The sequence below is a fragment of the Pecten maximus genome, chromosome 19 (genome assembly GCF_902652985.1).
Source record: "Pecten maximus chromosome 19, xPecMax1.1, whole genome shotgun sequence".
Taxonomy (NCBI): domain Eukaryota; kingdom Metazoa; phylum Mollusca; class Bivalvia; order Pectinida; family Pectinidae; genus Pecten; species Pecten maximus.
The window spans coordinates 26354551-26365954 of record NC_047033.1 but is presented as its reverse complement, the minus strand read 5'-3'; positions in this window follow the sequence as shown (position 1 = coordinate 26365954).

Sequence of the window (11404 nt, the reverse complement as noted above, 5' to 3'; positions counted from 1 at the left end):
TCCACACAGATGTTAGTATCGGTGGAATATGTATCCACACAGATGTTGGTATCAGTGGAATAGGTATCCACACATATGTTGGTATCAGTGGAATAGATATCCACACAGATGTTAGTATCGGTGGAATATGTATCCACACAGATGTTGGTATCAGTGGAATAGGTATCCACACAGATGTTAGTATCAGTGGAATAGATATCCACACAGATGTTGGTATCAGTGGAATAGGTTTCCACACAGATGTTGGTATCAGTGGAATAGTTATCCACACAGATGTTGGTATCAGTGGAATAGGTATCCACACAGATGTTGGTACTAGTGGAATAGATATCCACACAGATGTTGGTATCAGTGGAATAGGTCTCCACACGGATGTTGGTATAAGTGGAATAGGTATCCACACAGATGTTGGTATCAGTGGAATAGGTATCCACACAGATGTTAGTATCAGTGGAATAGGTATCCACACAGATGTTGGTATCAGTGGAATAGGTTTCCACACAGATGTTGGTATCAGTGGAATAGATATCCACACAGATGTTAGTATCAGTGGAATAGGTATCCACACAGATGTTGGTATCAGTGGAATAGGTATCCACACAGATGTTGGTATCAGTGGAATAGGTATCCACACAGATGTTGGTATCCGTGGAATAGGTATCCACACAGATGTTGGTATCAGTGGAATAGGTATCCACACAGATGTTGGTATCAGTGGAATAGGTATCCACACAGATGTTATCAGTGGAATAGGTCTCCACACAGGTGTTGGTATCAGTGGAATAGGTATCCACACAGATGTAGCACACAGATGTTGGTATCAGTGGAATAGGTATCCACACAGATGTAGCACACAGATGTTGGTATCCGTGGAATAGGTATCCACACAGATGTTGGTATCAGTGGAATAGATATCCACACAGATGTTGGTATCAGTGGAATAGGTATCCACACAGATATTGGTATCAGTGGAATAGATATCCACACAGATGTTATCAGTGGAATAGGTCTCCACACAGATGTTGGTATCAGTGGAATAGGTATCCACACAGATGTAGGTATCAGTGGAATAGATATCCACACAGATGTTGGTATCAGTGGAATAGGTATTCACACAGATGTAGGTATCAGTGGAATAGATATCCACACAGATGTTGGTATCAGTGGAATAGGTATCCACACAGATGTTGGTATCAGTGGAATAGGTATCCACACAGATGTTGATATCCGTGGAATAGGTATCCACACAGATGTTGGTATCCGTGGAATAGGTATCCACACAGATGTTGGTATCAGTGAAATAGGTATCCACACAGATGTTGGTATCAGTGGAATAGGTATCCACACAGATGTTGGTATCCGTGGAATAGGTATCCACACATGTTGGTATCGGTGAAATAGGTATCCACACAGATGTTGGTATCAGTGGAATAGGTATCCACACGGATGTTGGTATCAGTGGAATAGGTATCCACACAGATGTTGGTATCAGTGGAATAGATATCCACACAGATGTTGGTATCAGTGGAATAGGTATCCACACAGATGTTGGTATCAGTGGAATAGATATCCACACAGATGTTGGTATCAGTGGAATAGGTATCCACACAGATGTTTGTATCAGTGGAATAGGTATCCACACAGATGTTGGTATCAGTGGAATAGATATCCACACAGATGTTGGTATCAGTGGAATAGGTATCCACACAGATGTTGGTATCAGTGGAATAGGTATCCACACAGATGTTGGTATCAGTGGAATAGGTATCCACACAGATGTTGGTATCAGTGGAATAGGTATCCACACAGATGTAGGTATCAGTGGAATAAGTTATCCACACAGATGTTGGTATCAGTGGAATAGGTATCCACACAGATGTTGGTATCAGTGGAATAGGTATCCACACAGATGTTGGTATCAGTGGAATAATCATCCGCACAGATGTTGGTATCAGTGGAATAGATATCCACACAGATGTTAGTATCAGTGGAATAGGTATCCACACAGATGTTGGTATCAGTGGAATAGGTATCCACACAGATGTTGGTATCAGTGGAATAGGTATCCACACATGTTAGTATCAGTGGAATAGGTATCCACACAGATGGTATCAGTGGAATAGGTATCCACACAGATGTTGGTATCAGTGGAATAGGTATCCACACAGATGTTGGTATCAGTGGAATAGGTATCCACACAGATGTTGGTATCAGTGGAATAGGTATCCACACAGATGTTATCAGTGGAATAGGTCTCCACACAGATGTTGGTATCAGTGGAATAGGTATCCACACAGATGTAGCACACAGATGTTGGTATCAGTGGAATAGGTATCCACACAGATGTAGCACACAGATGTTGGTATCCGTGGAATAGGTATCCACACAGATGTTGGTATCAGTGGAATAGATATCCACACAGATGTTGGTATCAGTGGAATAGATATCCACACAGATGTTGGTATCAGTGGAATAGGTATCCACACAGATGTTAGTATCAGTGGAATAGATATCCACACAGATGTTGGTATCAGTGGAATAGGTTTCCACACAGATGTTGGTATCAGTGGAATAGTTATCCACACAGATGTTGGTATCAGTGGAATAGGTATCCACACAGATGTTGGTATTAGTGGAATAGATATCCACACAGATGTTGGTATCAGTGGAATAGGTCTCCACACGGATGTTGGTATCAGTGGAATAGGTATCCACACAGATGTTGGTATCAGTGGAATAGGTATCCACACAGATGTTAGTATCAGTGGAATAGGTATCCACACAGATGTTGGTATCAGTGGAATAGGTTTCCACACAGATGTTGGTATCAGTGGAATAGATATCCACACAGATGTTAGTATCAGTGGAATAGGTATCCACACAGATGTTGGTATCAGTGGAATAGGTATCCACACAGATGTTGGTATCAGTGGAATAGGTATCCACACAGATGTTGGTATCCGTGGAATAGGTATCCACACAGATGTTGGTATCAGTGGAATAGGTATCCACACAGATGTTGGTATCAGTGGAATAGGTATCCACACAGATGTTATCAGTGGAATAGGTCTCCACACAGATGTTGGTATCAGTGGAATAGGTATCCACACAGATGTAGCACACAGATGTTGGTATCAGTGGAATAGGTATCCACACAGATGTAGCACACAGATGTTGGTATCCGTGGAATAGGTATCCACACAGATGTTGGTATCAGTGGAATAGATATCCACACAGATGTTGGTATCAGTGGAATAGGTATCCACACAGATATTGGTATCAGTGGAATAGATATCCACACAGATGTTATCAGTGGAATAGGTCTCCACACAGATGTTGGTATCAGTGGAATAGGTATCCACACAGATGTAGGTATCAGTGGAATAGATATCCACACAGATGTTGGTATCAGTGGAATAGGTATTCACACAGATGTAGGTATCAGTGGAATAGATATCCACACAGATGTTGGTATCAGTGGAATAGGTATCCACACAGATGTTGGTATCAGTGGAATAGGTATCCACACAGATGTTAGTATCAGTGGAATAGGTATCCACACAGATGTTGATATCCGTGGAATAGGTATCCACACAGATGTTGGTATCCGTGGAATAGGTATCCACACAGATGTTTGTACCAGTGGAATAGGTATCCACACAGATTTTGGTATCAGTGGAATAGATATCCACACAGATGTTGGTATCCGTGGAATAGGTATCCACACAGATGTTGGTATCAGTGGAATAGGTATCCACACAGATGTTGGTATCGGTGGAATAGGTTTCCACACGGATGTTGGTATCAGTGGAATAGGTATCCACACAGATGTAGGTATCAGTGGAATAGGTTTCCACACAGATGTTGGTATCGGTGGAATAGGTATCCACACAGATGTTGGTATCGGTGGAATAGGTATCCACACAGATGTTGGTATCAGTGGAATAGTTATCCACACAGATGTTGGTATCAGTGGAATAGATATCCACACAGATGTTAGTATCAGTGGAATAGGTATCCACAAAGATGTTGGTATCAGTGGAATAGGTATCCACACAGATGTTGGTATCAGTGGAATAGGTATCCACACATGTTAGTATCAGTGGAATAGGTATCCACACAGATGTTGGTATCAGTGGAATAGGTATCCACACAGATGTTGGTATCCGTGGAATAGGTATCCACACAGATGTTGGTATCAGTGGAATAGGTATCCACACAGATGTTGGTATCAGTGGAATAGGTATCCACACAGATGTTATCAGTGGAATAGGTCTCCACACAGATGTTGGTATCAGTGGAATAGGTATCCACACAGATGTAACACACAGATGTTGGTATCAGTGGAATAGGTATCCACACAGATGTAGCACACAGATGTTGGTATCCGTGGAATAGGTATCCACACAGATGTTGGTATCAGTGGAATAGATATCCACACAGATGTTGGTATCAGTGGAATAGATATCCACACAGATGTTGGTATCAGTGGAATAGGTATCCACACAGATGTTAGTATCAGTGGAATAGATATCAACACAGATGTTGGTATCAGTGGAATAGGTTTCCACACAGATGTTGGTATCAGTGGAATAGTTATCCACACAGATGTTGGTATCAGTGGAATAGGTATCCACACAGATGTTGGTATTAGTGGAATAGATATCCACACAGATGTTGGTATCAGTGGAATAGGTCTCCACACAGATGTTGGTATAAGTGGAATAGGTATCCACACAGATGTTGGTATCAGTGGAATAGGTATCCACACAGATGTTAGTATCAGTGGAATAGGTATCCACACAGATGTTGGTATCAGTGGAATAGGTTTCCACACAGATGTTGGTATCAGTGGAATAGATATCCACACAGATGTTAGTATCAGTGGAATAGGTATCCACACAGATGTTGGTATCAGTGGAATAGGTATCCACACAGATGTTGGTATCAGTGGAATAGGTATCCACACAGATGTTGGTATCAGTGGAATAGATATCCACACAGATGTTGGTATCAGTGGAATAGATATCCACACAGATGTTGGTATCAGTGGAATAGATATCCACACAGATGTTGGTATCAGTGGAATAGATATCCACACAGATGTTGGTATCAGTGGAATAGATATCCACACATGTTGGTATCAGTGGAATAGGTATCCACACAGATGTTGGTATCAGTGGAATAGGTATCCACACAGATGTTGGTATCAGTGGAATAGGTATCCACACAGATGTAGGTATCAGTGGAATAGATATCCACACAGATGTTGGTATCAGTGGAATAGGTTTCCACACAGATGTTGGTATCAGTGGAATAGATATCCGAACAGATGTTAGTATCAGTGGAATAGATATCCACACAGATGTTGGTATCAGTGGAATAGATATCCACACAGATGTTGGTATCAGTGGAATAGGTATCCACACAGATGTTGGTATCAGTGGAATAGATATCCACACAGATGTTGGTATCAGTGGAATAGGTATCCACACAGATGTTGGTATCAGTGGAATAGGTATCCACACAGATGTTGGTATCAGTGGAATAGATATCCACACATGTTAGTATCAGTGGAATAGATATCCACACAGATGTTGGTATCAGTGGAATAGGTATCCACACAGATGTTGGTATCAGTGGAATAGGTATCCACACAGATGTTAGTATCAGTGGAATAGATATCCACACAGATGTTGGTATCAGTGGAATAGGTATCCACACAGATGTTGGTATCAGTGGAATAGATATCCACACAGATGTTGGTATCAGTGGAATAGGTATCCACACAGATGTTGGTATCAGTGGAATAGGTATCCACACAGATGTTGGTATCAGTGGAATAGGTATCCACACAGATGTTGGTATCAGTGGAATAGATATCCACACATGTTAGTATCAGTGGAATAGATATCCACACAGATGTTGGTATCAGTGGAATAGGTATCCACACAGATGTTGGTATCAGTGGAATAGGTATCCACACAGATGTTAGTATCAGTGGAATAGGTATCCACACAGATGTTGGTATCAGTGGAATAGATATCCACACATGTTGGTATCAGTGGAATAGGTATCCACACAGATGTTGGTATCAGTGGAATAGGTATCCACACAGATGTTAGTATCAGTGGAATAGATATCCACACAGATGTTGGTATCAGTGGAATAGGTATCCACACAGATGTTGGTATCAGTGGAATAGGTATCCACACAGATGTTGGTATCAGTGGAATAGGTATCCACAGATGTTGGTATCAGTGGAATAGGTATCCACACAGATGTTGGTATCAGTGGAATAGGTATCCACACAGATGTTGGTATCAGTGGAATAGGTATCCACACAGATGTTGGTATCAGTGGAATAGGTATCCACAGATGTTGGTATCAGTGGAATAGGTATCCACACAGATGTTGGTATCAGTGGAATAGGTATCCACACAGATGTTAGTATCAGTGGAATAGATATCCACACAGATGTTGGTATCAGTGGAATATGTATCCACACAGATGTTGGTATCAGTGGAATAGGTATCCACACAGATGTTGGTATCAGTGGAATAGGTATCCACACAGATGTTGGTATCAGTGGAATAGGTATCCACACATGTTAGTATAAGTGGAATAGATATCCACACAGATGTTGGTATCAGTGGAATAGGTATCCACACAGATGTTGGTATCAGTGGAATAGGTATCCACACAGATGTTGGTATCAGTGGAATAGGTATCCACACAGATGTTGGTATGAGTGTAATAGATATCCACACAGATGTTGGTATCAGTGGAATAGATATCCACACAGATGTTGGTATCAGTGGAATAGGTATCCACACAGATGTTGGTATGAGTGTAATAGATATCCACACAGATGTTAGTATCAGTGGAATAGGTATCCACACAGATGTTGGTATCAGTGGAATAGATATCCACACAGATGTTGGTATCAGTGGAATAGATATCCACACAGATGTTGGTATCAGTGGAATAGATATCCACACAGATGTTGGTATCAGTGGAATAGGTATCCACACAGATGTTGGTATCAGTGGAATAGGTATCCACACAGATGTTGGTATCAGTGGAATAGATATCCACACAGATGTTGGTATCAGTGGAATAGGTATCCACACAGATGTTGGTATCAGTGGAATAGGTATCCACACAGATGTTGGTATCAGTGGAATAGATATCCACACATGTTAGTATCAGTGGAATAGATATCCACACAGATGTTGGTATCAGTGGAATAGGTATCCACACAGATGTTGGTATCAGTGGAATAGGTATCCACACAGATGTTAGTATCAGTGGAATAGATATCCACACAGATGTTGGTATCAGTGGAATAGGTATCCACACAGATGTTGGTATCAGTGGAATAGATATCCACACAGATGTTGGTATCAGTGGAATAGGTATCCACACAGATGTTGGTATCAGTGGAATAGGTATCCACACAGATGTTGGTATCAGTGGAATAGGTATCCACACAGATGTTGGTATCAGTGGAATAGATATCCACACATGTTAGTATCAGTGGAATAGGTATCCACACAGATGTTGGTATCAGTGGAATAGGTATCCACACAGATGTTGGTATCAGTGGAATAGGTATCCACACAGATGTTAGTATCAGTGGAATAGGTATCCACACAGATGTTGGTATCAGTGGAATATATATCCACACATGTTGGTATCAGTGGAATAGGTATCCACACAGATGTTGGTATCAGTGGAATAGGTATCCACACAGATGTTAGTATCAGTGGAATAGATATCCACACAGATGTTGGTATCAGTGGAATAGGTATCCACACAGATGTTGGTATCAGTGGAATAGGTATCCACACAGATGTTGGTATCAGTGGAATAGGTATCCACAGATGTTGGTATCAGTGGAATAGGTATCCACACAGATGTTGGTATCAGTGGAATAGGTATCCACACAGATGTTGGTATCAGTGGAATAGGTATCCACACAGATGTTGGTATCAGTGGAATAGGTATCCACACAGATGTTGGTATCAGTGGAATAATCATCCACACAGATGTTGGTATCAGTGGAATAGGTATCCACACAGATGTTAGTATCAGTGGAATAGATATCCACACAGATGTTGGTATCAGTGGAATATGTATCCACACAGATGTTGGTATCAGTGGAATAGGTATCCACACAGATGTTGGTATCAGTGGAATAGGTATCCACACAGATGTTGGTATCAGTGGAATAGGTATCCACACATGTTAGTATAAGTGGAATAGGTATCCACACAGATGTTGGTATCAGTGGAATAGGTATCCACACAGATGTTGGTATCAGTGGAATAGGTATCCACACAGATGTTGGTATCAGTGGAATAGGTATCCACACAGATGTTGGTATGAGTGTAATAGATATCCACACAGATGTTGGTATCAGTGGAATAGATATCCACACAGATGTTGGTATCAGTGGAATAGGTATCCACACAGATGTTGGTATGAGTGTAATAGATATCCACACAGATGTTAGTATCAGTGGAATAGGTATCCACACAGATGTTGGTATCAGTGGAATAGATATCCACACAGATGTTGGTATCAGTGGAATAGATATCCACACAGATGTTGGTATCAGTGGAATAGATATCCACACAGATGTTGGTATCAGTGGAATAGGTATCCACACATATGCTGGTATCAGTGGAATAGGTATCCACACAGATGTTGGTATCAGTGGAATAGGTATCCACACAGATGTTGGTATCAGTGGAATAGATATCCACACATAGTATCAGTGGAATAGGTATCCACACAGATGTTGGTATTAGTGGAATAGATATCCACACATGTTAGTATCAGTTGAATAGGTATCCACACAGATGTTGGTATCAGTGGAATAGATATCCACACATGTTGGTATCAGTGGAATAGGTATACACACAGATGTTGGTATCAGTGGAATAGGTATCCACACAGATGTTGGTATTAGTGGAATAGGTATCCACACATGTTAGTATCAGTGGAATAGGTATCCACACAGATGTTAGTATCAGTGGAATAGATATCCACACAGATGTTAGTATCAGTGGAATAGGTATCCACACAGATGTTGGTATGAGTGGAATAGGTATCCACACAGATGTTAGTATCAGTGGAATAGGTATCCACACAGATGTTGGTATCAGTGGAATAGGTATCCACACATGTTAGTATCAGTGGAATAGGTATCCACACAGATGTTGGTATCAGTGGAATAGGTATCCACACAGATGTTGGTATCAGTGGAATAGGTATCCACACAGATGTTGGTATCAGTGGAATAGGTATCCACACGGATGTTGGTATCAGTGGAATAGATATCCACACAGATGTTGGTATCGGTGGAATAGATATCCACACAGATGTTGGTATCGGTGGAATAGGTTTCCACACAGATGTTAGTATCAGTGGAATAGATATCCACACAGATGTTGGTATCAGTGGAATAGGTTTCCACACAGATGTTGGTATCAGTTGAATAGCAGATACACTTACTGCTTCTTTTGACATGTGAGGAAGTTTTTAGTTACAAGAGAAAATCTGTGATAGGATTTCCGCTTAGAGAGCCAGCTGTGCAGTTAAGGAAACATTAAGTTGATATAAAAGCAGTAAATAAAAAGAAGTCAAAATCATCAACCTCAACAAAAACAGACATTTTCTACTTCTACCAAAACATGAATTTGACAAAAGGCACACCATTCACCTCCACACAGCACACATCTTCAACCTTGAAAAAAAGCATCATTCCATCTCCACCAAAAACACATTGTCCACCTCCACCAAAACACGTCACAATATCCACCCCCACCAAAACATACATCATCCACCCCCATGAAAACACACATTGTCCAACCCAACAAAAAAACCTGTCATCCGCCTCCACCAAAACATACATATTCAACATCTACAAAAACAGGCATTTTGCATTTACATATGTACACAGAAATAAGAGGCCCAGAAGGCATGTATCGTTTACCTGAATTTTGCAGTTTTGAAACTTTGATTATGGCAAAACTCTCTATATTTCTACAGAAGAAGCGCTAGGATTTAAAAGAATTTGCGATATTCTCCCTAATGGGATCTGCCCCTCAGGCCCCTGGTGAGTCAGACTTACAATTTATACAAAATTAGTTCCTCTTCAGCAAAGGATGCTTCAGACCACATAGGGACCAAATCCTTTCATTATTACCAAAGAACGTTGATTTTAAAGAATTTGCTCTATTTCCCTTGTTGGGATCGGGCCACCCTAAGGCTTCTGAGGAGCTATACCCCCTTTTTATACCTCTTCAGCAAAGGGAAAAGACTTGGTCAAGCTCAATAAAGTATTTTATATTCCTTTTATTTTCCCAATGAGACTTTCCCACCATTTATACAAAATTTGTTCCCTTTTCCCCATAGATGTTTCCGACCAAATTTGGTCAACATCCATTCACTCCTTCATGACAAGTAGTGATTTGAGGAAAAGCAATCTAATTAAAAATAGATGTTCGTTATCTAGACTTTGACTCTGTAAACACTGTATCAGTTGATGGATGATTGGCATTGATCAGATCATTACATCAGCTCACTGGTCATTCAGTTCAGATTACATTAGAAAGATCCATACAGTACTTTCTCACTTGATATAGTGGAATAAAGGTAACAATTTTTAACCTGTCAAAATTCAATATGTTTTCGACAATTTAGTCTCAAAATTCAATATGTAAATGCACAACTTATAGGGACCATGGGAAACCTTCATATAAAATTTGAGAACTGATGATGATGATGATGATGATGATGACGACGATGATGATGATGATGATGATGATGAGGTTGAGGATGACGATGATGACTTAATTATGTATGTATAGGTGTGATGACGATAGTGATTTTGGTCACTATGTCAAATAATTATGAATTAGCACGTGTAAGTGAATGTATAGCATGGAAATGATGTTATATTGAATGATGATGATGACGATGATGATGATGATGATGATGATGATGATGATGATTTCATGTGCGAGTGTATGCTGTTATATTTTTGTATTATACTTTGCTGAAAAACTTGAAAAAATAAAATTAATACAAACAAGAAATATCTTCAAAAAAGATAAACGGCATAGTTTTAATGCTGGTGGTTATAATGTAAAACTACTGGTGAAATAAGTTAACGAACTACATTGTAATTAATAAATGCGCAGTTTCAGCACGGATAACAAAATTATATCAGTTTGAATCATTTTTGGTGATAATAAGACTGCAAATGTGTCATTTGAATAGATGCATCCACTTATTCAGCTTGCATTCAATTTAAAAGGGACATCAAGGTAAAAACGTTGCAATTTTCACTGAATGTGTTTCTGTGCTGTCCCAATGTTCACAGTCAATCCCT